The following is a 27,762-nucleotide window of genomic DNA, read 5'->3' as shown; positions in this document are numbered from 1 at the left end:
CCTTACAAAAAGACTAATGAAAGAAGAACTAGAAATCAGTCAGCACCTCAGCCCGTTTAGGCAGATACCCTAGATGAGCATATCTACCATATAGAATTAAGAGTTTCTTCCACTACATTAGCCTATTTAGTAGTTGCTCAGAACAACCTACAATTTATTGTCCTATGTAGGCTTGGGTTTCATACTCAGTAGAGAAATGGGAGAAGCATAGGAAGAAGGATAAAAAGAATAAGAGAGCCAAAATAAGTGGTTTTAGGCCAAAGTGAGGGGGTGGTAACCGTCTCCAGTTCCTTCAAAAATTCTTAGCCCTAAATCCTTCTGTATCTAGTGCTTTAGTGCCAAAGTTTAGAAATGACAGACGAGATAGAGCACCAGGCTCTAAGTCATAAGGTAGTGGAAAAAATGTTCATACCCATCAATTTTGCATAGAATATAGTAAAAATCACCTAGGTGTGTGTACAACCAATAGTGGTGTCTGTTTTTTATATGAAGAGTCAAGCCACAAATTCCAAGAATGTCCTAAGGCAAGGCCACAAAGTCAGAACAGTCGTCCCTTGGCTCAGTTTGGTCGCTCGAATCAGCAGGGTGCCATTTCCAGTGTCGCCAGTGGGTAACGCCCAAAAAAGCTTTATGCACTTTAGTCCAGAAAAGATCAATAAAGTTCTCCTAATGTGGTCACTGGTACATTACGAATATTCTATTTACATATTCATGCCTTATTAGATCAAGGAGCTTCTCTGTCTTTTGATACTCCTTTCATAGTAGTCAAATTTAAGTTAGACTAACAATCTTAAAAGAATCTTTTTAGTGCCTACCCTAGTAGGTAAATCTATTCTATCCAGATGAGTATACAGAAATTTCTCGATTATTGTATTTCAGAAAATCCCTTAAGCTATTTTCAGTAATGGAGTCGTCCCATTTTATTTTCTTGATGAACTAACAAAGGGGTAATATGGGTAGTACCTCAGTTTTAGATGATTTAAGTTTGAATCTTTTAACATTACGCTAGTAGAAAGAAAAGTTGAGAATTCTAAGCTAGTCAGTAATGAGGTTTTTATATGAAGATTGTTGGGGAAATAGAAAGCTAAGAATTTTGTGTTAGAAGGAAGTACTAGCAATGGACCTTATATTATCAGCTGTAGTCTTTCAGGTAGAGTTTACTGTATATGAGTATTATTGTATCTCAGACACTAGAGTAAAGTAGTTTTAGTTTGATTTAGAAGTTATTAAGAGGTTTACAGACTTAGAATAATGACTTTAAGCTAAGGGGGAGATGGTAGAACCAGAAACCAAGTCAGACTTTCTGATTTTAGTAGTAATGTCAGTATGTGTAGAAAAATAATGGGAAGGGGTGAGTCACAACCTGTATTTACCTCAGTGAAAAGTTTTGTACTTCAACTATCACGATATGTACTCATGTACGCTTATAGTTCCTAGTATAAGGAGTTCCAGTTCACTCAACATTATGAGTCATGTTCCATGAATATAGAAACTCCAAACTCAGGTCATACATCTCATGACACATTTACTCATGGCATACTTAATAGTATACTCAGTTCCCATGACTTACGCTATACTCCTAATGATCAACTAAACTTAGATATCATCATGTATATCCTCAGTTTAGATCTCTTGATAAAATCCAGGATGTTGATGTCCTATTCCTCAGGCCTCAGTTAAGTGTCAAGTTTGGTATTGTGTCATTCATGCTTCGGGTCCTTAGGTTTTAACCTTTAGTGAACTCTTCTTAGGAAATGATATAGTGATGAGCATTTGCTTATAAGGGAGAGAGTAAATGTTTCATGTTAATAAAAGATTATTGCATACAAGTTTTACACGAGGCTGTAGTTATGAAGATAGTCTTTAATATCATGTTGATGTATAAGTGGCTAAATGTATTTTGGAGATTTTAGTAGGCTTCAACATAGTGGGAGAATTCAGTCTAGATAAGACCTCAGTAGGTAGAGTGTAATACCCCGAGAAATTTTTCATTGAAATTTTGTGCATAAAAGTGTTGGGTTCTATCTTCTAGAATGAATTGTAAATTTTCTATGTGGAATGTCTTATATTACGACCCACCATTACGTAGAGTATCGATCTAAAGTTCATCATTCAAGGTATGTGGGGTTTTTCAACAAGAACTCTCATTCGTTCTTGTGCCCAAAAGTAATTTTTTTTACAAAGGCATGATTTTTATCTGATTTTTACAAATTTGAAGCATGAACCCATATCTTATGATGATTATTATGAATTCTTGATGTATATGATTTAGAAAGATGAATTTACATGTGTGGAGATATAAAGCATGAATCTTGAACAATATTTATCATGATTTTAATATTGGGGTCGTGAATCCCCATTGGAAATTGTAGTTTTTTTAGAAAGCGTGTGTTATAAGTATGTTGATGTTGAATATTTGAGATATTTTGAATGATTTGACCTTTTGGTCTTAATAGAGTTGCTTTGAACTCGAGTATGAAAGAAATCCATAACGTGGTTGATTTTGATAGATGGGAAGCATGATGGCTCCCGATGTATATTTATATATTACTGAAATTATTTTGTTGTGGATTGTCTTTGAAATGATCTGAGCTATGTACTAGAGAAATCTTTAGCACCATGTGGGAGATATAAAGCGACCTTACTTCCATAGAACTACGTACCCCCATAGGAGTGAGCCTGAGGCTGATTTATATAGTGATCACTAATTTGTGTGGATTTGATATCAATAGTCCTACTCTGATGGCAAGGATGGGATGGCTCTCCCAAACGTGGGTTGTACATTGGAATCCATGTAGCTCACATGGTTTATGTCGGTTATAGGATCTCCCAGTGTGTGTGTGTTTCCTTATTTCTATGGTAAACAGTGAAGTGATTTGAAAGTGGACTTGTGAATGTTATTCTTTCGAAAGATTTAAATGATATTTACATTATGAGAATTGATATTCTTGATGAACTGAAAGTGATTGACAAATTATATGATGAATCACATGTGTTATTATACTTATTTCATCCTCTCATGATTATGATGATTTTCTTCAGGCTATGTGATTCTTTCATACATCCTATATATTTCTTATAATAATTTATGATGATGATGTTTATAAAACTGCATATACCCCCATATACTCGGTTCCTTTCCATGGTACTGACCCGCATCTTCAGATATGGACTTATTTTCTTGGAATATAGGTTTAGGTGCTTAGTTCTAGGTTTGATAGTGATTCTTTGGGCATGCTGTTCTACATCCTCTATTGTGGTGAGTCCTCATGTTCTGAGGGCGTGATGTTTGATGTTGGGTTTAGGGAATCATTTACATTTGATAACTGAATATGAGTCAGTTGAGGCATGTCTTAATGGCTCGCTGGTTTTATTGATTTTCGTAGAGGCTTATTAGAATAGTATAGATGTTGGGAGTTGACTAATAAGTCATATTTTGTTATCTTTCTAAAATTCTTTAATTCTTGGATGATTATTACTTTATTGATATTTGAGGGTTATTTATGGAAACCCCGTTGATTCATGTTGAACTGAATGAAAATGGCTCAAAGGGTTAGCTTGGGGCTACTCGTAGCCTCAAGCACTGTGTGACGCTCCGAAACTCATTTTTGGGGTGTCACATTGAGTTAACAGAACCTAGTATTCAGTTTCAGTACGGTCTCAGTTGCAGTCTTAGTTACAGTCTCTGCCACAATCCCAGTCCAGTAATGATATCAGTAACTCAGTTCAGTTTCAGATTTGCTTGACCATAGCATACAGTTATCAGTTATCAGTATTTCAGTATCTCATTTTACAAACTATTTCAGAATCATGTTATACGCTTGGTCTTGCATTCTCAAATACTATAGTTTTCATGAATTCATGCTTAGTTATCTCATGTTACCCAGTTAGTCCTTACCTCGTATGCATGATACTCAATAGTTCCAGTCGAGGTATTCAGACTAAGTATAGTTTAGTATTACATGAACAAGTATTCAACTATCAACCATTTAGATAATCAAATAAGTTAGTAAGTTTATGCACTCGTGTTCAGCACCTATGTGAATATTTTTAGTAGCCTTAGGTGATGTGATGTACTTTGGTGGAGGGTATAGCTGAGAGATTATTCAAGGGATATGTCTACGCTTAAAAATTTATAGTTGCAGTGCATAAGGCTTAGCCACTTCATCTTAGATGATGTTTCGTAGGCCTCGACTGATATTATAGAATTTTAGCCAGGATTTGATTTTCTTATTCAGTTATTTTACTCAGCCATGCCAAGACTCCTTGCTCCCTAAAGCTACTAGAACTCTATATAAAGAGTGTCAAAGAAAGGCTCCGATCGAATATGATTTTTCAGCATAAGTTAGTCCGCAAAACTAGTAATTCAGTTTAGTAGTTAGGTGGACAATGTTCATATGGTTGGGTTTCCCATCTTTCCATCTAGTCACACTATTCAAAGTCTCATGAATGTAACTATTCCAAGATCGAACAACTATGTTGTTGCAAGTTCAGCTCAGTTCAGGTGTCACCTCACTTTTAGATCCCTAATATGCAGTTATGATATAGTTCGTAGGTGCCCTATGCATCATCTTAGTTTTTCCTCAGTATCTCAGCCAAGTCAGCACTCTTCAACGGATATAATATCCCAAGGGGGAGATACAATAAAATCCCCTGAGCTTTTATGACCTAAACCTTCCATCTTCTCTTCACATAATGAATCTAGTTTGGAGTAGTGGGTACTCATAGGTGGACCCTTGATGTGTGATTACATGCTAACATGTTTGAGGATTTTAACTAAGAATAATTACAAAGTATTAAACTACTTTTATCATTTTTGACTGTTTTCTCTTAGATATTGCAGTAAAAGTCAAGATGCAAGAGAACCAGTAATAATGGAAGTAAATCAGTTTATTTTTGAGAAAGTAGAGAGGGAAGTATAGCTGACGACTTATCTGATAAGTCATCAGCCTTGTGATAACCTATCAAAGTTGCATCAGCCTTAGACAGAGAATGAGATTCAGATGGAAGAAGTGACGACAACCTATAATAGTCCATCAGAGTTGTGATAAGCTATTAGGCTCATCATTAGGCTTAGGCAGTGCTTCAGAACTTGAAGTGCAAAAGTGACGAAAATTCTGATAAGTTATCATATGTCTAATAAGCTGTTAGGCTTCATCGTCAGCTGAAGACAGAACTTGTTCAAATGTGAAGTGGAGCTGACGATATTCTTAATAATGCATTAGACTCTTGATAAGCCATTACACATGTAGTCTATCCGAGAAAATACTGTGATCTATGATTTTATTTCCACAATTAGGATGAAGTATTTAAAGAATATGTTAGGATTTTCTAATAAAAAAAGAGCGGAACATCTTAAACTGATTCGAAAGGAAAGACACCTCTTTGTGGGTTCAAAACATAGAATTCAATTTTCAATTCTTTGATTTGGTTGTGAGAATTTTCTCTTGAATATAGAAGAGAATCAACTTCAGACTTCATCTTTTGTAAGTTTAATTACTTTTAATGATGATTATAATTTTTTCTATCTCTTTCTTTCTCATGTGGAACTAAAACCTAGAACTAAGGTTGTGGGATCTAAGATTATTCCCCCATGGATTTAATAGTTGGTTAGGGTTTGAGTGATTGTGGGTACATCTTGATAATTCCTTTCTTATTATTGTTATTCATTGGTTGCAAACAATAAATCCCGCCTTATGTTGATTGGCTTGAACTGAGAAATAAAATAAAGGTAGATAATTATCAATAAGGATTTGGGAAGTTTAAGCTCCCATCTAATGATTAATGTTGTACCAAGATTGATCAACTTGAGAAAAAATCAGTACGAATAAAATGATTTCCTTAGTTCGAGAGAATTAGGGAGTTCAACATCTAGGCAGGTTGAGAAACACTTAGATGGACTGTCGAAACTGATAATTTGGTATTTCGCACAAGTCATGAGAACCCAATACTACAGTTATTATTTAATGGGGATTAATAATTATAATGATCACAACCCTAGTTTCTCTCTATCACTGATTTGAACTATTGAAATTTTAGTTTTGAGCTCTGAAGCAAGTTAAAACTTTAATATTTTTTTATCATCAAAACCCCCCATTTTATCTTTTCGTATCATTTGTTTGAATTCAACTTATAGCTATAGTTTCAAATTAGTTTAATCTCCACTCACATTATTCCTCATGGATTCGACCCCGACTCTAAATTTGGTTAAATATATTGATGATGACTGCCTTGCACTTAATTGACTTGTAAGTTGAGCGTTATAAAAAATGGCGCTGTTGCCGGGGAACAATTTGGCGTATTGAGTTGGTTTGGAATTTTAGCCTACTTACTTGAATTCAAACTTGTAAATATTTGTTTTTAGTTTTCTTTTATTTCTTCTGTTAGGTAGATTTTTATTTTAGTTTACTTATTACTATGGCATCGTGGAATGTACATGAGCTTGGTGGTTGAAAATCTTATCTTGATAATCCATGTCCATATTGTGATAAACCTCACTTTTAGAAAGATTATAGATATGCTCCCCAAAGAGAGATGTGTACACCATCTCTATCCTACCGGGAGTATGATTGTTCTTTATGTGGTGGTCAAGATGGAAATCAGAGTGATTGCCCAAATGCCCCCTCCCCCTATTGCGCTAACCTAAATTCTAGTTCTTCTTATGAGTTTGATAGGTATTATGGTGAAGAAAAGGATGAACGAAGCACCAAAAAGAGTGGCATTGAAGCTATGTTTCAACTAATCTTGAATCTCCAGAAAGAAACGTATGCTATCGTATGTGATATATGATGTGTGAGCACATGCTAACATAATTGAAGCTTTTAACTCTTAATAATTGCAAAGTCTTGAGCAACTTTATTCGTTTTGCATTAGTTTACTTTGATTTTGCAGCAAAAGTAGAGAAGAGGGGGAAACACTAATAAAGGAAGAAAAAGTACTGAAATCGGAAGCAGATAGAGAGCTAAGTGTGGCTAATGACATCCATGACAAGTCGTCAGCCTGGTGATAGGCTATCACGAGTGCCATCAACCCTAAACAAAAGATGGAAGTTGCAGGAAGCTTTGTGATGACCTACATGACATGCCGTCAAGATCCTAATACAACGTCACCATCGTCGTCAACCTTAGGCAGCAGAAGCTAAAATTGTAGAGACGCTAACGACGTTCATGATAGGCCATCAAGATCATGATAGGCCGTCATGGGAGCCATCGTCTATTTCTAAGAAAGTCTAAAACTTTAAATTTTATTTCCTTATTTAGGATTTACTATTTTAAAGCCTTATTTTAGGGTTTTTGTGAATATGAAACTATCGAGCTATCCAGCTATCCATTGACATATTGACAATATACGAATTTTTTTTTCTCTCTCTCTCTAAGAATAATATTGTAGAGTTTTGCTTTGTTATTCAATTACAAGAACACTTTTGATTTTCTTCATTCAATTACAAGAACACTTGAGTAAATTAATTTACAAAGCACTTGTAATTGAATAACAAAGCAAAACTAATTGAAAATTACAAGAACACTTGAGTAAATTAATTTTCTTGAAAATTACAAGAACACTTGAGTAAATTAAGTGTTTTTCTAATTAAGTGTTAATTCAATTACAAGAACACTTGAGTAAATTAATTTTCTTGTAATTAATTAGTTTTGCTTTGTTATTCAATTACAAGAACACTTGAGTAAATTAATTTTCTTGTAAATTAATCTTTCTAATTATGAATTCAAATTGTGTGCTTATTTCTTGCATCTTGAGTAACTAAACACTCTTAAACTTGATTATGGAATCTAGGGTTAGGTCAAGATAAGGGGTTAATTAATTACTCAAGGTTTGATAAGTGTTAGAATTTCTTGGTAATTTTGAGACTAGAATTTATGTTTGTTGGTTGGAAATAATAGGCGTACCTATTTTGGTTTGCTTGATAAAGAAATCATAATCATAAGGAAGTGAATTATCAATAGGGACTCGGAAAGGATTTGTTTAATAATCAGCGTTGTAACATGGTTGATTAACCTGAGGTAAAATTTAGGTAGTGAGTTGCGAGTCCCTAAGTCCAAGAAGATTAGGAAATTAGGTGCTCGAATAGGTCGAGAGACATTTAACATATCATCGATAAAGATAGCTTGTCTCCTAACTACCATGATAACCTTGAGTTAATGGTTGCATCTACCATGTTTCGTAAGCCTTAGTGAACATAATCCTTGTTATCTCATAAAATCTTGGTTACAAACATTAAGTTCAGCGTGATAAATAATTTTCTACAAAACTAAAACCCGTATTTCAGGAAACAGTAAACTACCAGTGAATTAAATCATAAAAAAATTGATTTCACACCCTATTCCTTATGGGATTTGACCCAAACCTAGTTGGGTTTTATATTGACAACGATCGCTTACACCTATTTAAGAGTGTAATTTGAGCGTTATCAAAAATGGCATCGTTGCCGAGGAATACGGTTGTAAACTAAAAGTTTGTGTGGGCTAAGTTTCCTTGATTTATGTTTATTTGTTGTTTTTGTCTATTGTAGTTATTGTGTTGTTCATGCCAAAAACGAGAAGATCCAAAGAACAGTTATTGCCAATCAATCCGGAACCTCAGCTGATAGGGAGAATGGCTGAACAACAGGAGGCGGACAGACTAGTTGCTTTGGCTAGGACTCAGGTGAATGTAAAGAATTTGGGTCAACAAGTACGTCACCAGAACCCTGATGATGAATACTTGGGTGATGAGGAATTGCTGAATCCTCAAAACCCAAGGTGAGCCGAGCATATTGCTGTACCAGTGCAGTGACATGTCAATAGAAATCGTTCAGTCCGAGGAAGGTATGGTCAACAACCTATTCAATATGAGGCTTTTGAAGATGATGAAGGAATGGACGGAGCTGGTGCAATGGGTGCTATCATTCCTCCGCCGTTAGAACTGGGTGGAAAATTCAGCATAACAAACACCATGATCTAACTCCTAAATCTGAAGGGGTTTTTTGGAGGCTTTCCTAGTGATGATCTGAACATGCATTTGGTGAACTTCATCATCATTTACAAATCTTTTGACAATCCAAGAGTGAGATAGAATGCGATCAGATTTAGATTATTTCCATTGTCTCTGTCTGGTGAGGTAATAATATGGTTAAATGAGCTAGAGACGGATTCTATAACCAACTGGAGATAGTTAAAAGAGGAGTTCCTAGAATGATTCTTTCCACCCTCTAGAAGGGTACAGCTGAGGGACGAAATCAGTAACTTCAAACAGCTTCTAACTGAAGCATTGCACAAAACCTAGGAGAGATTTGAGAAGAAGCTGGCTCAATGTTCAAATCATAACATGATCGACTTGAACTTGATGTAGACTTTGTACAGAGCTTTGAACTCTGTGACAAAGCCAATTGTAGACAATGCTATAGGAGGTTCGTTCATTGACCTCTCTATTCTGGATGCTTCAAACATGCTGAATAAAATGACCAAGCAGAGTCAGGCTTGGCACACCAGGGATTCTATGGTGGCTAGTCCAACTATTTTTTGTGGTATGACTTTGGATCATCGCAGAAGGGATGAGGAGCGAGACCAGGACATGGCCTACTTAAAGATACAAATGGACTTGTTGACCAAGCACTTGTTGTCAGGCAAGACTGAAATGGTTAAGGTTGTGAAATCTCAGCGTAATATGGCTATGAGTGTTGATATAGAGGTAAACTATATGAGTAATCAGGGGGTTTTCGAGGCAATAGCCAAGGGAACCAAGGTCGGAAATTTTATTACAAGCCTGATTATAAAGATAGGGAGCAGGGACATTGGAGAAGCAATAATGGCAGGAGTGGTTTGTATGTTCCTCGTGGAAGTCAGGATATTGTAACAACTAGCTCAGGAAAAATGTCCATATAGGACATGATGGAAGATTTTTTGAAAGGAGTGGAAGCTACCAACTCGACAGTAACTACTATGAAGAGTGAATTCTCTACCCTCAGTTAGTTGGTCATCTCACATTTTGCTTCTATTAAGCATTTGAAGCAGCAGATGAGTTAACTTTCTGCTACACTGAAACAGAGAAAAAGTGGTACTTTACCTAGTGATATGATTCAAAATCTGCGAAATGATGGCTCATGTATGGCGATTACCGCTCGAAGTGGTAAGCTGTTACTTGGCTATTCTGTGGGAAAATCTATAGAAGATGAGGTAACAATTGATGAACCCAAAGAAAGTAATCCAGTGAAGTCTGAGAAGCTAGATAGTTCTGCTGATGATTTGGAGAAGGAAGAGAAAGTGGTGTTAAAGACTATCCCTAGACCACCACCTCTCTTTCCTCAACGATTGAAGAAAAAGGTCGAGGATGCAAAATTCGGAAAGTTCATGGCAATGCTCAAGCAACTGGCAATTAATGTGCCTCTGATTGAAGCACTTGAGCAAATGAGAAGCTATGCAAGGTTCATGAAAGACCTCATCACAAAGAAGAGAAAGGCCAGCAGTGAGCAGGTAGACAATCTTCACCATTGCAGCGCAGTTTCCATACGATTCTTAGTGTAAAAGAAGGTTGACCCAGGAGCATTCACTATTCCATGTAAAATTGGGTCTTTGGATGTTTCAAAGGCATTATGTGATTTGGGTGCCAGCGTGAATCTAACGCCACTGGCTGTATATAAGAAGCTCGATTTAGAAGCTCCTACACCCACTAACATGCGACACATAATGTTAGATAGGTTGATAAAGCGGCCAGTTGGAATTTTGCATGATGTGTTGGTGAAAGTGGCAGACTTTATTCTTCCTGCTGATTTTTTTGTATTGGATTGTGATGTGGACTTTGAGGTACCCATTATTTTGGGTAGACAATTCTTAGTAATAGGAAGAATAATAGTGGACATGGAGTTGAACGAGCTTAAATTTAGGCTCATTAAGAAAGAGGCAAAATTCAAAAAGCATCAACCCATGTTGCAATAAAATGATATTAATGTCTTCTCGATCATTGAGATCATCTATGATGATGGAAAAGGGTGATCAACAGGTTGTCATGGCGAAGTTTGAGTAGTCAAGATGACCCGATCGTGCCGCGACAGTAAATCAGGCGTTATTGGGAGGCAACCCAAAGTTTTTATATTTAAGCAAGTGTTTTTATTTTTAAAATTAGTATTTAGTATGGAGATGGTGGAAAAATGAAAAGGTCAGCTGGAAGGTCATGACGACATCCGTGACAAGTCGTCATAATTGTGACAAGCTATCACGATTGTTTCTAGTTAGATCAGGGTGGAGAAATTCTCTGCTTTAGGGTGACAACGATCGTGACAGACTATCACACTTGTGACAAGCCATCATAAATTGTCGTCAGCCCAAAGCCTAAAATCTGAAAATTGGGCCTAACTTTAAGCAGATCCGACCCGACCCAAATCGTGAACCTTTTCAAATTTCCACCACTCTTAGCTTCTTTTTCTTTAGTTATTTCTTTCCTTAGTTAAAATATTTCCCATCCTTTACAAAAACACTCTAAGAAAACAATATTCCTTTGTGTGTGGGTTACACTAAAAAATCAATAAAATCCTCCTCATTCACTCTTTCTTTTGTATGTGACTTTAGTTTAAGAGCTCCATTAGGTATACTCTACTCTAACTTCTCTTTTCTTGTAATGTATAATGAATGAAAGTCAAACCAAGCCCCCAATATTCTTGAACCAAGATCAACGTGAAAAGGAGGGTGCAAACCATAGGTTTGAAAAATTAGCTCACAATTTGAATTTAAGTGAATCTTGAGCAAAAATGGGGACCAAAAATTTAGTTAAAGTTAAAATGGGGTCTGACATGTATGACGACATTCATGATAGGCTATCACAATTGTGATGGCCTATCAGTAATGTCGTCAAGCTCTAAAAAAAAATTAAAGTTGCTTCTATTCAGAGCTAACGACATTCATGATGGGCTATCACGGTTGTGATGGCCTATCATGAATGTCGTCAAAAAGTGGAAAAAATATTGTTGGGTTCTATCTAAGGTTGAAGACAACTGTGATAAGTTATCACGGTCGTGATGGCTTAACACGAATTACTGTCACACCTGGAGCCTGAAACATAAATGAGCTTAAATGATTAATGTACTTATGTTTGTGATCTTTAAGGTTGACTAATGTTCTTCTAATATTTCCAGGTACTTTAAAATGGCACAAAAAAAAAGAGTCCCACAGAACCAAAGAAAGCGGCCAAAAATGATGTATGTCGTAAGCTGCTCAATGAGGAATCTGACTATGAGGAGGAGGAACCCTTACTCAGGTAGCAAAAGAAGCAAAGTCCAAAGAAAACTCCACCACCCCCACCAATTGAGGTAGAGGACACTGATAATACTTAGTCAACCACAGTTACTGAGCAAGAGGGGTCTGAAAAGGGTGATTCTGAATAGCATGAGTCTGAACATGCTGACTCTAATGAAGGGTATCGAGATGAGTCTGAAGAATCTGAGTCTGAGGGAACAACTTTTGCATCCCCATCCACTGAGCAACAAAATGATGAAGATTCTCCATCTCGAAGGACTCTTATCAACTGTAAGAACTTAGAAGTGACGAACAATTCTAGATGGCAAATCCCTAGGGCTGAGGATATCTATATTGCTGGGATGTAAAAAATTAATAGAAGGAAAGTAAAGAGGATAATCCAAGAAGAAAATATGATCATCATGAAAGGGTTTAGCAGATACCCTGAAGAGGAGAATAAATTCAAGAAATGTGCCTTAGGACAAACTCTAAAAGAAGGAGATTCATTTTGTCCCACACTAGTTCGGGAATTCCATGTGAACTGCTAAGCCATATTGGAGAACATGTGCAAACCAGGTGAGAAAGTAGTAGATCAACCGCTTCTTGATAGAGTTCGGTAAGGGGCATAATGGTTGATGTTTTGGTTGGGACCATCAAGAAATTCTTGCACAGCCCTGACTCCATGTGTCAGGCCACCACACCATCTTTTTATGCTCGAATAAATAATAACAACAAACAACATCCTTGGTTGTCTAACATCATAGCTGATGGAGAACCGACTTGGGTGACAAATCCAAATGAGAGAATCTATAACTCCTCGTTGACTTAGGAGGCAATATTTATGTGGGGCATAGTCTGAGTCTGGCTAATGCCTTCTAAGGGAGATAATATTATGGGTGATAACCGGGGTATTTTGTTAGCAAGCTTGGTGTAGCAGCTTTCTTTGAACTTTAGGGAAATCATTGCGGATGAGATGAAGATAAGGATGTCAAGGACCGACACTAAATATCCTTTTCCTTGTCTTTTTATAGAATTGTGCAGAGCTGCTGAGGTACCAAAGATTGTAGGAGTTGATGAAAATGTTCATGCCCAAAAGACTCACAACCCCATTCAGTTTGATGAGGTACAACCAGGACTTAGTCTTGACTGGGGTGCAGAGGTAGCATCGAACCCTCTGGTTACAAATGCAAGAGAAGCACGCCATGTAGATTTACAGGATTCTTCAGCACAGGCAGCTTCAGTGCCTGAGACTGAAGCCAGAACCTCAGTTCCTCTAGAAAGAATAGGTTTTGTATTTTAGCCGATTGATATCAGGAAGGTGGCTAAGCAAGCCAAGTGGTGTGAGGCATAGCTATATGCCTTTGCCAAATAGTTTGCTGCTGCTGTGGACAAAAGAATCAAGGTTGCACTAGATCCCTTTGTGACATTGCCTGCGAGAGTTGCAGATTTGGAGAACAGATTCGATGCCCGAGCAAAGGAGATGACAGGTGTTAATCTTACTGCATTCAGGGCTGCGTTGAATAAAGTAAATACAAATGTTGGGGTGCTGTAGCAACACCAAATTATGATGCTAACAGGTCCAACTGTGAAAGAATTGGAGAAAGAAATTCCTATACTTGACCTCACTGCAGACTCCCTGAAGAAAAAGAAGAAAAAAGAGGAAAAGAAGGGCAAGAATAATATAGAAGAGCTGGACAGTAAGGAAGAAATAAAAGCAAAAAAAATGCAAAAAAAAAAACTGAGAAGAAGGATGTGAAGAAAACATAATTGGAGTCCCTGGATGATACTTAGAAATAGGAGGCAGCCATCAAAGCTAGGGTTGTAGGTGCTTCATCTAGCTAGGCTCCAACCACCATACAGATAGATACTCCTGATAGGGAGAAGACAGCAGATAATGTAGTAGCAGGGGCAAAGACCTAGGATCCACATGCTTGACTGTCTCCAGGTATACCCTAACCCTTAGTGCATCTTATTTTTGATTTTAAGTTATGGGTGTAGGGTAAATTGTTGTTGTAACATATTCTGTAGATAATTAAAAGTATTACAAGTACTTGAGGCAGTTAGCTTATTCTGTGATTATTGTGTGAATTGCATCCATTGTGACCACTGTGTATCTTTTTGTGGGGTTAGTATGGTAAATGAATGACCTATGTTAAATAAGTGCATGACCTGGATAAGTAGTGATATGCAAGATACTTGTGTGCCCTATGTGTAAGGTCTTACTCAGTTCCCATTGTGTGTTGAATCAAGAACTTGCCCTGTTAGTCGTGCCATAGTCATACGATAGGTGTTAGGAAAGGATCATAGGCCGTTTTTGCATGTTAGCAAATTTTAGCCTAAATGACCTTCCCAATGTGAATAATATCCCTTGATCCCTGTTTGAGCCTCAATGGCCTTTTTCTTTCTTGTACACCTTTTATGTTCCCATTTATATCAAAATGAACCTGTCTTGGCCCTTGTTCTCCTTGGACACTATGCATCTTGACTTATGCAAATAACCTTCATTGAGGGTGGATATTATGAAGGTACGTGGTGCAATCTGTGTATAAAGAGAGGTAGAATAAAAAGGATGAATAAAAGTTGGGTGTGGTGAAAAAGAAATAAAAAAGAGAAAACTGTGTGAAAATGATAAGAAGATAACCAGTTAATTGAAAAGACCACATCCATCTTGAGCATGCATGATAAATAAAAGAGGGAAGAAAATAAGGTTAAGAGTTGAAACCCTAAGAGTCTAATTTAGTGTCAAGGAGGCTTAGTCACTCTGAAATATCCATGAATATCATACCAGCCCCTAGCCTACATTACAAGCTTAAGAAAAGCCCTATAGTGATCCTAATTGACTTGTCTGAAGAGTTGGGCACTGGCTATAAGGGCAAACCTATGGCATTTAATGGGCAACATTGGAACTTCGTTCTGAGAATGAGTCTTGTGTTTATCCCTATGCTTATAAATTCTGATATGAAAGAAAAAGGGATTTCTTTATTGTGAGGGTACACTAGGTATGTTACTAATCACTGTCTTGTTCGAATAGTATGATTTGGGTATGTGCTGGGTTGTTACTGCTAAAATTTTTTCCATATTTTGATCCTTGTAAGTTGTATGGGTTTTTTCAATAATAGACACTGTTACTCTTATTTTGACTGACCTTGGAGATGGTGCATGTATTCTGAATTGATATGAGTAGTTAGCTGCCGAACTGTACTTTGTATGCTCTTAGTTATGTTATGGTTGCTTGAGGACAAACAATTCTTTAAGTTGTAGGTGTTGATATGTGAGCCCATGCTGACACATTTGAAGCTTTCACTCTAAATAATTGCAAAGTCTAGAGCAACTTTAATTGTTTTTTATTAGTTTACTTTAATTTTGCAGCAAAAGTAGAGAAGAGGGGAAAACACTAATAAAGAAAGTAAAAAGACTGAAATCAGAAGTAGATAGAGAGCTAAGTGTGGCTGACTACATCCCTTACACATCGTCAGCTTGGTGATAGGCTGTCATGGGTGTCGTCAACCCTAAATAGAAGATGGGATTTGTAGGAAGCTTTGTGACGACCTTCATTACACGTCGTCAAGATCCTGATGAGACGTCACTGTCATCGTCAACCTTAGGCATCAGAAGCTAAAATTGTAGAGACGCTGATGACGTCTGTGATGAGCTGTCAAGATCATGATAGGCCGTCATGGGCGCCGTAGCCTATTCCAAATAAAGTTTGAAACTTTTAATTTTATTTCCTTATTTCAGATTTACTATTTTAAATCCTTTTTTTAGGGTTTTTATGAATATAAAATTATCAAGATATCCAGCTATCCATTCACATATTGACAATAAATGATTTTCTCTCTCTCTATTTCTAAGAACAATATTTTAGAGTTTTGCCTCGTGATTCAATTACAAGAACACTTTTGATTTCCTTCATTCTTGTAAGTTAATCTTTCCAGTTATGAATTCAAATTGTGTGCTTATTTCCTGCATCATGAGTAACTAAACACTCTTAACCTTGATTGTGGAATCTAAGGTTAGGTCATGATAAGGTGTTAATTAATTACTCAAGGTTTAATAAGTGTTAGAATTCCTTGGTAATTCTGAGATTAGAATTTACGTATGTTGGTTGCAAACAATAGGCGTACCTACTTTGGTTTTCTTGAGAAAGAAATCATAAACATTAGGAAGTGAATTACCAATAGGGACTCTCAAAGGCTTCATTTAATAATCAGCGTTGTAACAAGGTTGATTAATATGAGATAAAATCTGGGTAGTGAGTTGTGATTCCTTAAGTCTGAGAGGATTAGGAAATTAGATGCTTGAATAGGTTGAGAGACATTTGAGCATATCATCGACAGAGATAGCTTATCATCCTAACCACTATGAGAACCTTGATTTAATTGTAGCATCTGTCAAGTTTCGTAAGCCCTAGTGAACATAATCCTGGTTATTTCATCAAATCTTAGTTACAAACATTAAGTTAAATGTATTAAACAATTTTTTGCAAAACTAAAACCCCCATTTCAGGAAACAGTAAACTACCAGTGAATTAAATTGTAAACAACTTTAGTTCACACCCTATTCCCTATGGGATTCGACCCCAACCTAGTTGGGTTTTAATTGACAATGATCTCTTACACCCATTCAAGAGTGTAATTTGAGTGTTATCAATATGTGTCAATACATGAAGCCAATCATTCATGAGGAGATGGATATAGAGGTCAATCATTCAAAGCATTATTTTATATTATGTTTAGATGATATCTTGTCTCTAGAATCATTTAAAATAATAGAAGAGGGTGAAGTTTAGGAGAAAGAACCCTATATTAATGTTGAGCTTCATGATGAGCAACCCTTGGTGATTTCTCAACCAACCAAACCAACCATGAGAGATGATGCCCAAATTGAGAAAATGGTGCTAGAGACAAAAGAAGAAACCAAGCCAATCTCTTATAAAGACTCTAGCCCAAGTTGGGATGAAGAGGTTGAGAAGGATGAAACTCCAAAATTAGGGAGAAGACCTCACTCGAATCACTTTTCAATATTATCCTTGGTGGATGTGATGAAAGTTGAATCACCCAAGAAAATGATGAATTTTGGAAATGAGGAGGAAAATTCTTATATTTTGGAGTTTTTCTTTCCGAAAGGGTATAATACAACCCCAATCTTGAAGGCCCAAAATCTTAAAGATTTATGTCCATTTAGTGGCTTTATAATATTCTCACCATCGCCAAATGATCCCACATAAAAGTTTGATGCAAAATTGGGCAAGCGGTTCAAGTCTTCGAAGTGGAATGATAGAACTTTCCTTATCATGCTCGCACATATTTCCAAAGCACCTAAAAAATATAAAGATCGAAAGATGCAAATTGTCTAAGTGGAGGGATAAAGGATGAAGCACTTTTAAGGTATCTTGATGAATTCTGAGTAATCAAGATAACATAGTCGTGCCGCAACATTAAATCAGGCGCTGCTTGAGAGGAAACCCAAGGTATTTTGTTGTTTGTATTCATTTTATATGATTGATATCAAATCTTCGCACCCATGGTGCCAAAGGTATGTTTCTAACTCTCTTGTTTTGGTTTGATGCATTGGGGACATTGCATGATTTTAAGTTGAGAGTGGGGGCTACTTGCGGGTATTGATGTCCTCTTGGAGTTTTTGTTGTCGTTCCTCTTTTCTCCATAGTCTTTTTCCTAGTAGAGCCGGCATGTTTAGGCTATTGTGATTTGATGTAAAATGTTGTAATTGGCAAGGATAAATACAAGTACCTTAGGTATTTAACATGTTTTTGTTAATTTTTGAGCACTTCTCTAATGGTCTATTTTATAACTATGTAATATACATTTATGTGTGACCATTGTATATCTTCTTATGGCATTAGTACTAGTGACATGCTAACCATTGCTAAACAATTGCATTAATCAAATGGGTAGTAGTTTGTGATGTACCTTTGTGCCATGTGTGTGAGATACTACCTAGTTTCCATTGAGTGTTAAATCCAGAACTTGCCCGGTTGGTCTTGCCTTGGTTGTAGGATAGCGGTTAGGAAAGAATCATCAACCGTTGTTGATATTAGTCAACTTTTAGCCTAAATGAACTTCCATGTGTGAATAATATCGCTTGATCCTAATTTTGAGCCTGAATGCCTATTTTTTTATTACATCTATCACCTTCCCATTTCTATAACAATGAACCTGTTTTGGCCCTGGTCCTCCTTGGATATTATGCACTTTGACTTAGGCAAATAGCCTAAGTTGAGGGTGTCTATCATAGGGGTGCATGATGTAAAGTGAGTATGAAGAAGGGTAAAAAAAATTACAAGGCTGGGTGTGGTAGAAAAAGAACAAGAAAAGAAAAGTTAAGAAAAAAAAGATGTGATTGTAGAAAAGACCGTACCCATCTTGAATATGTGTGATCAAGAAAAGAGAAGAATAGAAAAAAAGTTAATAAGTGAGACCCCAAAGGCTAGTGTAATGTCAAGGAGGCTTTGTCACTTTAAATATCATCGAGTATCATACCATCTCCTAGCCTAGATTACAAGCCAAAGAGAAGACCTATAGTGATCCTAGCTGACCTATCTAAAAATCTTGGTAGTAAAAATAAGGGCAATCCTATGGTATTTGGCATACATTAATGGGAACTTAGTTCTGAGAGTGAGCATCTTTCGATTGCCCGCATGGTTACATATGTGATATTTGATATAAGTGAAGTGGGATTTATTTCTTGTAGGGGCACACTGGTTATTTTGCTAGTTGCTAACTTGTTTGGATAGTGTAATCTTGGTACATGCATGGTTGTTGTTGTAGAATTGATGCCATATCTTGATTCCTGTGTGTTGCATTGTTGTTCTTTAATAACATGCACAGTTGTTTTTTAAATTAATTGACCTAGGAGATGGTGAAGATGTTTATAGATAATATGGATGGTTGACGGCCGAATGTACTTTGTATCCTCTTGGTTGTGTTTTAGCTGCTTGAGGATAAGCAATTGTTTTAAGTTGAGGGTGTTGATGTGTGAGCAGATGCAAACATATTTGAGGCTTTTAACTGAGAATAATTGCAAAAACTTAAGCAACCTTTGTCGTTTTTGATTTTTTTCTCTTTGATATTGTAGTAAAAGTCAAGATACAAGAGAACCACCAATAATGCAAGTAAAAAAGTTAATTTCATAGCAAGTGGAGAGGGAAGTATAGCTGACGACTTGTACGATAAGTCGTCAGCCTTGTGATAAGCTATCAGAGTTGCCGTAGCCTTAGATAGAGAATGAGATTCAGCTGGAAGAAGTGAAGACAACCTGTGATAGGCCGTCAGAGCTATGATAAGCCATCAGGCTTGCCGTCAGGCTTAGGCGATGCTTGAGAACTTGAAGTGAAGAATCGACGACAATTCTTATAAGTTATCACATGTCTAATAAGAAATCAAGCTTCATCGTTAGCTGAAGACAGAACTTCTTCAAATGTGAAGTGGAGCTGAAGACATTCTTAATAAGGCATCAGACTCTTGATAAGCCGTCACATATGTCATCATCTATCTGAGAAAATACTATGATCTGTGATTTTGTTTCCATAATTAGGATGAAGTATTTAAATGATATGTTAGGGTTTTCTAATAAAAAAAGGGGCGGAACATCTTGAACTGATTCGAAAGGAAAGACACCTCTTTTTGTGGCTCAAAACCTGGAATTCAATTTTCAATTCTATGATTTGGTTGTGGGAATTTTTTTTTGAACTTAGAACAGATTCAACTTCAGACTTCATCTTTTGTAAGTTTAATTACTTTGAATGTTGATTATAATTGTTGCTATCTCTTTCTTTCTCATGTGGAACTAAAACCCACAACTAGGGTTATGGGATCTATGATTATTCCCCCATGGATATAATAGTTGGTTAGGGTTTGAGTGATTGTGGGGATATCATGATAATTCTTTTGTTATTCCTTAGAATGGCTTATTCCATGTTCAGTTACAGTTATAAACTTGGTACCCATTACCATTGCATGTTCAGTTATGCATTCATGAATCCATTTATTCATGTACTCATAAATCAAATATACATGTTCTGTTTGAAAACATAGCTTATCAATAGCTTTAGTCCGGTGTTCCATATATTAGATATGCATATGCAGTGTGTAAGCTCACTCTATCAATATTCTCATCTCAGTCAGCCTCATTCGAGGATGAATGTTTCCAAGGGTAAGATAATGTAAGACCCCATAAAATTGTAAGCTTAACGTAGTCTTTTAAAGCTTGTTAAGGGGTCTCAGGTAGAAAAGTTTAGCTAAATATTCAGACTTAGTGTTATTTTAGCCTTCAAAGGTTGGTGACTCTATTTCACGACCCTCATGACCTTAAATTAATGATTTTTAGGTTGAATAATGATCAAGATTGTCAGTGGGTGTTCTCAAACAGGTTTTGGATTTTTCGAACTTTGTTTAGATCACATTTGACAACTCAAACCACTAGATCAATGCAATCGCAACGCGCCGTATCGCCCATTGCAGCGATGAATATTTTCTTCCATCTCCCAGTGCAAGTTTCAGTAAACAAATTCAAACTCGATGCAGCACGTTGGCCATCGCATCGATGCCAATGATGTGACGCATCGGTCTGCGCATCGCTAAACTAGTGTTTAGTAAAATTAAAATAGCGTCCAGAGGAGTAACTAGGTTATTTTTGCACCCCTATTCAGCTCCAAAAGCATGAAATTATGTCATTCCTAGGCCAAAAATTCATTCTTTCTCTCAAATTGTTCTCAAGAACAAAACCCTATGAAACCAATTTCAAAATATATCTTCAAGAATTTAATTGTGATGGTATGTCAAGTGTTCATCCAAGGGTCCCTTCAATCCTTGGAGTCCAAGAAACTCTTTTAATCTTTCAGTAAATTGATTTCATGATTTCCATGATTTGGATTCAAGTGTATTCATGATTATAATATTTATTGGGTTTCAATTCGATGATTAAGTGCAAGATTTATGTACAAACAATTACTATGTATGTAGTATCATGTGAATTCATGTTAAAACCTTGAAATTGTGAGGCTCGTGTGTTGATTAGTACTATCTGCATATACAATGCCTTCCAAGTGTTTGATGAGTTGTTCAAGTGAATTAAATAGTGAGATTATATTATGTTAGCATATATACTAGTTCATGCCATTCAAGTGTTTGATAAAATGCCTCTATAGATGCATTATGAACAAGTGTGCATTTCTCTACAATGTAAAGTCATGTGATGCTTTACTTTTCATGTTGTCGAGTCTTGGGGTTATTTAATATCCAACAACTTAATTGTTTACTTAGAGCCAATGTCAGGTACAAAATAAACTCAGTCATGTCATTTACTTTTGTACTCTTAGTGAGTTATAGAACTCAGGAAAAACTCAGTAGACTTAGTATAAGTCCAGTCCAGATTAGTATTCTTTTCAGACCTCGATAAATTTAGTCAGTTAATAGAAATTATTAGATTTTAGTTTAAAACTCAGTAGACTCAGTAAGTTCACAGAATTCAGTCAGTAATCAGTTCAGTACTCAGTGACCTCAATCCAATTCTGTCAGACAGCACGATCAGTAACAGTTTAGTCAGGCCTAGAAAAGTTTAAAAATTAGTTCAGTGTCTTTCAATTAGGAGTAGGATTCAGCACCGAGCAAGCCTATGGATGGGGGCTCACCCGTTAGCTAGGACTGGTTCCCTAAAAGCAATCCCTAAGTTCCAAAACTCATAGCTAGCATAGGTTATGAGATTTCACATGTTAGATAGAACTGAGATACTCAGGTATCACCCGCTAGTTAGGACTGATCTCAGGGGTCACTCGCTAAACTAGGACAGACCCCACAACCAGTTGTCTTTACCCGTGGCATGGTACTGACACCCTTCCAATTAGGGTTACAGATTGGACCCTAACATAATTATCTTATTTAGGGAATGTCGGTTAGATGATTATCTCCCACAGTTTTAGTTTCAGATCCAGTCTCAGTATAGAACTCAGTTCAATTCTATAGATTCAAGACTTCCAAATAAAGTCACTCAGTTTAGTATGGAACCCAGACTAATTTTTCAAAATTAGGATTGTAATATACAGTCACTCAGTTATCATATACACAGTATCAGTAAACTCAGTATCAGTAAATCAGTAATTCAGAACTCAGTATCTAGTGTTATCAAGATCTCAGTTACAGTTTGTGTATTTATGCATAAACACTCATTAAGTTATTCTCATGTCATTCAGTCAGTATTGTTTATGCATATGAACCCATGCATCTCAGCCTACCTTACTTAGCATACTAGTACATTCAAAGTACTGACGCATACCTTTCTTTTATGCTATGATGTCTTATATCATAGGTTCAGACACATGGGATCCCGAACATACTTAGCAGCCCAATCTATCAGTAGCATACTTGGTGGTGAGTCCTCGTAGTTCAAGGACAGACTTATTATTTTATTATTTCAGTAGTTAGAGTTAGTTGGGGAATTGTCCCATCAATTCTTTGATCAGACAGTATAGGCTTTTCAGACTAGAGTATTTCAGACAGATGTATTAGTATTCAATTTTCAGTATTTATTTCCAGTTTGAATCTTATGGAAAGTTTCTACCTAAATTTTCTCATAATTACAAAATTATTATTCAGTTATTGCTATAGGTACAAGTCATGGATTAGCTCATGATCCCTCAAGATTATGAGAACCATGTAGTATTCGAGGTACAGACTCGGGGCATTACAAAAATAGACTTATTTTCATCAGTTTTTCAAAGATCAAGTTCTCCATTTCACTCTCAAATCTCTAACCCAAGAAAAGCTTAAGGGTTTCACTGTGCATTCATCCTTTGAGTTTCAAACTCCAAATTGCTTTCAAATTCTTGTGTATTAAAGGCATTTATCTCTTCCCTAACACTTATTTTATTAAAAAAACATGTGATTAATTGTTATCCATGTGAATTTAATTGTTATTTTTGAAATTAGGTTGAGATCTTTTGGATTTTATTGGTTAAATGATATTTCCATAATTTTGTATATTATTCATGCTTTGAATTGATGGTTTTTTAACTAATTGGGTGCATGGGCATGGTAAATTAGAGTAAGGGTCATGGAATTCCCCCAAATTGATGATTCTGGTTTGGAATTGGTATTAACATCAACCCTTTTTTATGAGTTGATTTTGAAATATGGATATATGCATATTGAAACTACTTTTGGAACTGTTGTAATGCATTAATGGCTAAATGGAATACAAATGGTTTTGGAAAGCCCTTGGTATCAATGTTTTGATTTTCAAATTAAAACCACAGGGATCATGGCATTCCCCCAAATTCATTTGATAAATTACGGGGGTCGTGGTATTCTCCCAAATTAAATTGATAGATTATGGGGGTTGTGGAATTCCCCAATATTAATGGATAGCTGAAATGGCATAATGATATTACCTAGTAAGCCTAATTGTTATGACGATACATATGACATGTGCCTTAATAGATTATTATTCGTTAAATGAAATGGGAATATGTAAATGTTTTAATTGGGCTTAAATGGGGTTGTGTAGCTCCCCGTAAAGATGGATGTCCTGAGAGACTGGTGTTGGAAACCCACATTTTCAAGTGTGGGGGTGGTCTTACTGACCGTATACAAGTGTCACACTTTATATATATTAGTGTCCTGGATTTATGTGGGGTTGAGGGCATTTCCTGGTCTTCCTTGATTCCTTCGATTCATATGGCTAACATTTATTGGGGTCCTTCCTGTGGGGGGACCTAGACCCATGTAGCCCGTGGGTGCCTTTTATGACGGTTGAAGCTACACAGTCTAGGATAATGATTTTTAAATCTCATGCTAAACCTTGTTCCTTATCCCAGTACCCTATATATATACGTATATAAATGTGTGCATATGGTTTTGGATGATTTTAGACTGATTGAATCATGACATTAATTTACCTCTTATCCCTGAGTTACATGCTAGTGCTCACCTCGCTAACTGTCCTTGAAAACTATATTTTTTCATAATGTAGGGTCCTAAAACACTTCTCTTACCCTGTGCAGAATTAGGTGGATTAGTACACCTATCGAGTTACTTTGAAGTGATGAGCTTCCATTTTTAAGAAGACTCATCATTTTATAGTTTGATTCCTTATGTTTAGATTATCTTATGTGTCCTTTTGTAGCTATAGCCAGGGCCATGTATTGACCTAGATGATGTTCAATTTTGTTATAGACTTTTGTGGATAACTATGGATTGGGTATTTTTGAATTCTTAGAACCCCTACCTTGGTTCATTTATCTATCAATCATTATTGTTTAATTGGTTTAATCATTATTATTATTATTATTATTATTATTAATACTTTTTTCTTATGAGAATTAAGCAATTGTGGTAGTCTCTTATTAATGAAGGACTTGAGATACCAGTCATGGCCAGTCTCTAGTTTGAGTTATGACATTAGCATGGATTAAGTCCATGCAACTATTATATATTTTTTTACACATCTCTTTGGTATGTGGTGGATGATGATGGTGTGCTGATGTTATAAATTTTGGGTAAAACCCGATTATAGATTATAGTATTGATGTGATATATATATGTGTTCTAATGATATTAATTATGGTCTGTTCAATTTCAGAAGATGAAGTTGATGATGATTGTTATGACATTCTTATATACCCAACAATGCTGGAGGACGATTATTATGATATGCTTATATACCCATCAAGGTCATAGGATGATTATAATAATATGTTTATATACCCGGCAAGGTCGGAAGATGATTTTGAGGATGATGGTTATGATGATAATGATTATGATAATTATGGTTATGATGATGATGGTTATGAAGGTGATGGTTATTATGATGATGATTATGATATTAAGGATTCTATTGCATTTTTTTGTATGTGCATCACCTATCACTAGTATGTGCCTATATCTATCAACCTTATGGGAGTTACATTTGTATGAGTGATGATATGGATTGTGGTGTCTTATATGTTTATTGAAACTTCTAATCCTGGGGCAGTGGGGGTTCATGAAAAGTTAGATTAGGTATTGTTTGTCTGGACTAGTCGATTACTCGCACTGTCGTTGCTATTATTATTATTATTGTTATGATCATTATTATGGATAGTTTTTGTCCGGTTGATTAATGGTTCAGTATAGAGATTTAAGATATGATTCTTGACCTTCTATCTTATGATTTCATTTTAGGCATGATTAAGTCATGATTAGATATTGGATTAGAAATGCTAAGTACACTAGCACTAGTTCCTGTTATGATTATGCTGTCTTACAATTGAAGTCTAATCATATAGGTTGTACTTCGAGTTTACCTTAGTTATATATGTATATGTTTGTGTGTGTGTAAATCTTGATATATGAAGCTAAGGTATTATTGTGCATCCCTTCTTTTCTTCATGTATTCAGATTGTATATTCATTCCTTGGCCTTGTATACTATTATATATATTGGATGGTGATATGGTATAGTGTTGAGATTCTTGAGTATGGCCGAAATAGGATAGCTCATCCTTAATACTTTTTTAGCCTTATTATATTAGTTTACTGTTCATGAATATGATAGTTTATCCTTATTATCTCTTTGGTTTTCTAATGTGGTTGGTGGACTTTTTTGTGTAATTTCTATTTTTATTTATATTTTTTATACATTTGTATTATTTTGGAGCTCAGTTGGTAATTTCCTACTGATTACCATGTGTTTTGTACTGATACTATACTTCTGCAGCCTGCAGATCATAGTATGGGTTTTCTTCATTATTGTATTCATCGTACGGATCATATGGGTCTCATTTGACTCCTAGTGACACTTAGATTACGATTTTTATAGTGTAGTAGCATTTTGGGATAGTGAAGTGAAAATGAACATATTATGGATGATTCAAGAATTTACAATTTTACTTTGAGGTAGACTTCTATCTTCTCTTCTTCACATGATAATATTTTTCATATATTGTAAGTGAATGTGAATGTGAATGTTAAGATTGATTATGGGTAGAGCACCGTGACTTATTCTTGATTATTAAAGTTTGGGGATTAGATGAGAGATTTGACCTGTAAGAGAAAATACTTGTTATATTTCTAGGATCCTATTGTCTTCTTCATATATTAAGCTAATTAGTAGAATAGTTATCTTATCATACTATAGGTAGGATGTAGTTTATGTGTTAGAAGCGTTGTTAATATGAATTCCCTTATTTGGACTATATAGCAGTCTTGAACCCGTAAATTTAGGAAGAGTCGATCTAATTGCTGATGTTCTAGGTGGAATTCAGATTTTATGGCAAGTTATGGCTTATGTTCCAGCTAGAAGTCAATTTAGTTACCTTAACCTAGTCAAAGGTAGAAATTTCTTCAATATGGAACTTGAGGATTAGGAGTGGGTTCCTTTGGCCCATCTTCGGCCAAGACTTATGTTACGTCCCTTGTGGACTTATTTAGACATGTTAGACATAGTTGAGAGTATTGATCCTTTAGTGTAAGGTTACTTCATGACTTGGTGAACGATTATGTTTTCCCCAGATTATGAACAATGACTTATAGATGTGAGATTATTGATATATTATGCCTCCTAGATGATAGATGCTTTATTGATATATTATACCTCCTAGATGTGGGATGCCTTATTGATATATTATGTCTCCTAGATATGAGATGCTTATTGATATATTATGCTTCCTAGATGTGAGATGCTCATTGATATATTATTCCTCATATATGTGACATGCCTTATTGATATATTATACCTCCTAAATGTGAGATACCTCATTAATATATTATGCCTCCAAGATGTAAGATGCCTTATTGAAATATTATGCCTCCTAGATATACTACAAAAAAATTGGTTATTTGGGACGAATTATTTTGACGCTTATAAGCATATTCGTCGCAAAAGATTTAGCGTGAAGAAAAAAATTTCGTCAATCAATCATCTCCAAAAGTAGGTCGTAAAAGTAGACAAAGACGATTTAGTGCTTCGTCGCTAAAAAAATTTAGCAACAAAAAAATTATTCCCAAATGTATAACATTTATGAGAAATCTATTTGTCATAAAAATATAATTTTTTTGTAGTTGATGATATGTTTTTGTCACTAAAATATTGTCAATATCGAAAATATCTCATCATCCCTAATTATTTTCTTCAATCAACGACGACACCAGTTGTTTCTAGAGTTATATATTTCGTGGTTGAACATATGTAATTTCGTCACTATTGACAACTTTTTATATACAACAAAAATTTTCGTCCTTAAATTATTGAATTAATGACAAAATTTTTACTATAATAATGATTAATAATTTTGTAGTTAAATCTTCCATTTTATCACTAAAAATAGTATTTTCTTACCGAAGATATAGAATTTTCATTTAATTATTATGATTACTGACAATTATGATTGTCATAAAATACAAAATTAATTTAAATCAAATAAAAAGGAAGATATTATGAAAAATACATTTGTCACTAAATAGAATCAGACTTATGACAAACTAATTTATTTTGTGATGAAAATATTTTTCTTGAAAAGTCTACTTTAATCGTTGCCAAAAGTTATCTTT

Source organism: Capsicum annuum, chromosome 4 (assembly GCF_002878395.1).
Source record: "Capsicum annuum cultivar UCD-10X-F1 chromosome 4, UCD10Xv1.1, whole genome shotgun sequence".
Classification (NCBI taxonomy): domain Eukaryota; kingdom Viridiplantae; phylum Streptophyta; class Magnoliopsida; order Solanales; family Solanaceae; genus Capsicum; species Capsicum annuum.
The sequence above is the reverse complement of the archived record's forward strand: the minus strand, read 5'-3'. Positions refer to the sequence as shown.